This window comes from Etheostoma cragini, chromosome 10, assembly GCF_013103735.1.
Source record: "Etheostoma cragini isolate CJK2018 chromosome 10, CSU_Ecrag_1.0, whole genome shotgun sequence".
Classification (NCBI taxonomy): Eukaryota; Metazoa; Chordata; class Actinopteri; order Perciformes; family Percidae; genus Etheostoma; species Etheostoma cragini.
Genome location: NC_048416.1, coordinates 16458590 through 16464259, shown reverse-complemented (window position 1 = coordinate 16464259; position 5670 = coordinate 16458590). Strand labels below are relative to the sequence as shown.

The window sequence follows — 5670 nt, the reverse complement described above, 5'->3', positions numbered from 1 at the left end:
GAAGCCTTTATATCTACACACAGTATGCTATGCTCCCTATACTGTATGTAGACATAAAGGCTTTATTTTAGCTTCCTGGAAGCCTGCAACTCTCTTTTTTTTGTACTGCCATGTTTCTACATTAGCCTAGAACAGACACACCAAACAATGGCTCTAAAGAGGGCCTTTCCGTTTTTATGTTGTCTGATCCACAGAAGGTTATCTACACGCTTGGAAAGGGAGGGGTAAGGGAAGAGGAAGTCAGTTGGTTGAAATCTGCAACCCCACCACAAGATGCCACTACCCTACACACTGTTAAAAAGGTCCACTGCACAGCTTCTGACCCCTAGTAGCACAAGGGAGCAATATTTTTAGGGGTGGAACCCATTTAATTGGGTTTGTGCATACACATGACAACACATGTGAAGCAAATACACATTCCTGCCAATGGTTTACAATTATTTTTTTATATAGCAAAACAAGATTAAAAGTGTAAAAAATTGAGGTAAAAGAAAAAAATGAAAACATAAAAAAAGTGAAACATATCGTATAATCCGGTAGTAAAAGACTCACTTGAAAGCACATTTGTTGAATTAAGTTTTTGAAAGTGATTTAAAGAAGGGAACTGGCTGTGCCTGTTGCACACTTCCTCTGGTCAACAGTCGTGGATGAGCCAAGAAATGCAAAAACGTCCCAACATTCATAGGAGAAAGCCACTTCACATGATATAAACCATGTTGATTGATGTCCAAATAATTGACTTTGCAAAGTCAAATGAGGGAGGAAATGTTTCAATGAGTTTGTAGGGCCTCGAGGAAACAATGAATAAGCTTTGGTGATTAACAGTGAACGTCAACAGAAACTGTGCTCAAGCAGCTGCTTTGAATTTCAAGTTTTAACGTTAAGTTTTGGTTCAGGTATTTCTGCTGAAAACTGCCTGCTGAAGGCCACAATATAGGTTTCACAGCAAATATAATTTATACATACATTCATTTAATTTGTACATTAATTTATTGGCTTGTGCAAATAAACAAGTTAACAACAATATGTTGTTGCCATATCTGCTCTTTAACCTGGCTGATTAATTGTTTCAAATTTGATATAGAGTAAAAGTACTAATAGCACAGTGTAAAAATACTTTGTAACAAGTAAAAGTCCTGCATTGAATAAGTTACTTAAGTAAACCATGTAAGTAACTTCAGGAAAAAGTAATTAAAGTATTAAAAGAAAAAGAAAAAGAAATATCCTTCCATTTTAGAAACTGTAAACGATCAAAACAGTTCTGTCAGCCTGTCAAGTGTTAAATCGCCTAATCATTTTAGCTGTACTTGTGGGCCTGTACGTTGTTGGGTAGATTCATTTACACTACCAGTCTAAAGTTTGGGGTCACTTACAAATTTCCATTTCACTCCATTATAGACAGGATACCAGCTGATCTGGTGGGTGGCTGATCTTTAATGCAATATTTACGTTTCCCATTATCAGCAACCCTTCATCCAATGTTCCAAATGCTCATTTTGTTTACTAATATGATATTATTTTTAAAAAACTAACGAAGAAAACATTAAACAACCCTTTTGCAATTATGTAAGCACATAATGTAATCTGGAAACTGCCGCCCTGGTTAAAAAAAACAAGGCAACCGATCTCAGCTGGGATTCTGTCTATAATGGAGTCCAATGGAAATTTGTGAGTGACCCCAAACTTTTGACCGGAAGTGTATAATGAAACATTGTATTTTATACACTAAATGTGTACAACAATGTAATTTGTAAAGTAGGCCAAACTAGTAATTAAAACAGTCAGATAACTGTAGAGTAAAAACAACATTATTTCACATTCATTATACAATATTTACCTCTGAAATGTAGTGGTGTAGAATTAAGCTGAGCTGCAGGCTCTGTGAAGGACATTTGGCGTTGAGTTGAGTGGAATGACCTTCCCTTCCTCTTTCTAAGGGAAAGAGGGAGGGAATTAGAAGTCAAATTAGTAGAAGAGGGGGAGTCTGTGAGAAACCAGGGAAAGAAAAGAAGTGTGGAGTATCCCATGCACGTTACCTCCACGAGGAACAATTGAAGCAGAGTGGGGAGAGGTTTAGGGGTTTACTACCACCAATCAACAAGAACAGCTGTGAGAACAGAGTTTGAATCCTTACTTTTTTCACTCAGTGAGCAACAAAAAAAGAAAGATTTTCATTTCTCTCTCAGAAGACGCACGACTGAAGTAAGTAACTGATTTCCCCGTATATGTTCACTATGTGGCTACTGTAGGTAGATTCACTGCAATGAAGTGTGTGTGTGTGTGTGTGTGTAAACTGGCGGCATGAAGCCGAACCGGCAGCAGATCCACGTGGCATTAAACGGCGACTTTTACATTTTAGAAAAGGCACAGTGTCACATAATGTCTGTATTAATCGTGAAAATATGTAGAATGGAAGCGAGAAGTATCAGTTTTCACAGAGGGGTGAAAGTGTCAGTAGAAAACTACAAAATGAGGGTGAGTAGTAGAGTAGTAGAGTAGTAGTAGCCCAACCTGAAAGGAACCGGTTGTTTCGGAAGTCATCGTTCAGATGCTGTCTGCTTGTCTATCTTTCTTTGAGAAGTAGCCAGAACTCCCAAATCGTGTCATTATGTTGCTCGTTTTTTACCCTAGAATAAGCACATAGCTACAATTAGACATATATGCTAGGCTATCACACAGTAATTCAAATGCTATTATCAAGAAGCAGCGGTAATTCAGTAATTCACACAGTAATTCAAATGCTATTATCAAGAAGCAGCGGTTCCAGTGTTTTGGGGTTAGTGAACTAGCCTCTGTTGCCTTCACGGGCACCCCTAAAGTCAGATTTTATATAAAAGAAAACCTTTATTGATTTATTCGATTTGATTTATCGAATTGATTCGATATTATCGAATTGATTCGACGAATTGATTTATTCGTTAAAAAAATCTATTTCAGAATAAATATCCTTGAGTCTGACGTCTGAGTGAAATGTTTAAGAGTGTTGTGTCTCCAACATTTTCCTTTTCTAATCGGAGCTGAAACTATATTTTTGCTATTGATAAAAACAATATTGTTATAAAATATTAAAACATCCCATTTTCTCAGAGCCCAAGGTGACATCCTTAAATTCTTTTTCTTTTTCTTTTTTTTTTACCATTAGTTTGAAACGCAATTAGCCTATTAGATTCATTGACAATTAATTTTAATTAATTAATTCTGTTGATCAATGAATAATTTTAGCACTAGCCTAGTATTCTAAAACTAAACTAATTAATCCTTTTTCCACATGTTCTTGACAGTGATTTCATGTCTCTTTCTGTCTCCTACACTGTCACCTGTAGGCACGTGGTCTTATGGAAAACAGTTTACTTTTTGTGCAATCTTACTTGTGTTTTGAGATCACAAGTCTGACGTTTCGGACAGCACGTGAACGCGGCAGCAGACTTGCCCCGCGGCTTTCCAGCGGCCGGCGGCAGCCCCGCCGTTCCGGTAACCGGACCCCGGGCTGAGGTCATGTCCGCGGAGGGACAGCTGCTTGCCGGCCGGGCAGCCTCGGGGGTTGCGTTTCTGGACACCTCGGGAGACAGAGGCCCCATAGGGCGCCTGGTTTATTTTTTTGGGAAACTTGTGAGGATAAAGAGTTTGCCCTGCGGTCCTTTATGTCCGGCAGTGGTTGATAAACACGCCTGGTCAAGGTCAGACATATCCCCGCGGGGAAAAAAGAGCAGGGCTGGATGGGAGCATCAACATAAGAACTTGAAAGAAGGCAGCAGAAGCAGCTGAAAAGGTTTTTTTATCATAATAATTTAACATGCAATATAATAGGCTAGGCTTTTATATAACCTCCACTATGAATACTAAAACTCTGCATTACCATAACAGTGAGTGAGTCATGGCAACATTGCATCAGCTGCTGATGCTCAGGTAAGCTATTTCAGGAAGCAGCATTCTTATATTGGCACACACACTCACACTTCACAGTGTTATGGCAGGAGCTCACAACTGCCTGCCAACCTGATAAGTCTTTGCAGTTTTGTGTTGAGCTTGTTTTCATGTCGTTGTTGCTTCACAACACACGGCCACTCCTTTTTAACCCCAAGACAAAAGAGACACGATTCCTGCCGTAACAAGCAGCACAAAACAGGCGGGAAACAGAGTGCACGAATGTGTGGTAAACAATATCTTGTTAAGATCTTGAAATTGCATGACTTGTGTGTGTTGTATCAGTCCACACCCCACCAGCCTGAGGTCAAATACACACTGACAAGCAACTGATACCTTTCTTACACACACACGCTCTGTTGTCGGGACACCAAGTATCCATGACTCTGGGTTCCGTTACAACATTGTCTCCCAAGCAAATGAGTGTGCATGTGATGTGTATTTACTGTGTGTTGCTGCCACTGGACCGTAAATCCAATCCATGTGACAGTCTATAAGGTCTTTAATGGACTGTGTCTGTTCCGGTTTAAACTGGCCTGTCCGTCTGCAAACACCAATGCATAACTTTTATGTTGTGAGACTAGTTCTGCGCTTACAGTTTTTTTGATTGCTAAACAACAATAAATCACAGGAGCATTCTATGAATTATGAACTTTAATCTTTGATGTTTGAATGTTTTTTGACATCAGTATTTGATCAGAGAATAAGAATTAGTGATAGACCGATTTTATCCGCCGGCCAATATAATGAGCCAATATGTACACTTTTAAGTGACATTATTTACAGACAGGTGTCCACAGGCGGGTCTGTGTAGCTGGAGACGCTGCACTTCACATGCAGACCATGCGCTGTCCCTCCATCACTAGCACTAATTATAAACCAAGCACTTTATTTCAATAGCTACTTTTCAGGTTTATTGTTTCCTTAAATTATTTAAATGCATTGACTAAGGACCTTTTGTAATAACTTGATTATATCTGTCTTATGATATGTCAACAAGTAATGTATCGTCAAGGCTGTGTTGTAGATGTCGATGAAACATCTTAGGTTTATTTTCACTATAAATTCATCCACGAGTAACACACAGTGTATGACTATTTGGCTCATGGGTTGCATTCACTTTCTGTTATAAAACATATAAAAGCAACAATTCTATCAGGTGGCGGACCCTGAGACAAAGTGTTATCACTTGGAAGTCCGTGCTCTGATTTGTGTCAGTTTAAGGGTCGTTGATGTGAAAAAGTTTGAGAATCCACTGCCATAGGCAACAAGTTAGCCTCTTTACTGTCTTTGAGCTTTGGTGGTTTAATTAACAGGTTAATTTTATGGATTATACATTTACAGAACTGTGAATAAGCACCATCTCGCCCTGTCGCCTCGTAGTTGAATTAAATTGGGGATTTGTGTGTGTGTGCTGAAGGGGTTTTCAGCATGGGGTGTCAGTTACACAGAAATCCTCCTTTTTCAAAGTCTCTTTCAGCACAAAGGCAGTCCATGGTGCTGTGCATAATTGCATTACATGCACGCCTCACGAGCACATACGCAGAGCCATGGACACACGCAGAGACAAATCTGTCCAATTAGATACTCTTTTCACACACACTCACGCACACACCCACACACAGAAGCCATGCCCTCATTAGGAGCTACTGAAAGTGTTTCCTGTGTGACTGGTTTGACTTCCCTCCCCATGCGCCTCTCTTCAAATCAAGTGGCTGAAGCTTTTCCTCCCTCTGTTACTTTCCA

The 5670-nt window shown here is 39.6% G+C and overlaps 1 protein-coding gene across 3 annotated transcripts in view; it reads left to right on the top strand.

Annotated features, from left to right (window-relative positions):
• Positions 1–1958: 1958 nt before the first annotated feature.
• The window catches only part of slc43a1a (solute carrier family 43 member 1a), a 24742-nt gene continuing 21030 nt past the window's right edge, over positions 1959–5670 (top strand). For all 3 annotated transcript variants that reach the window (XM_034882763.1, XM_034882761.1, XM_034882762.1), the window contains exon 1: positions 1959–2202. The gene's annotated coding sequence lies outside the window, so the exon portion shown is untranslated. The remainder of the gene's footprint in view (positions 2203–5670) is intronic.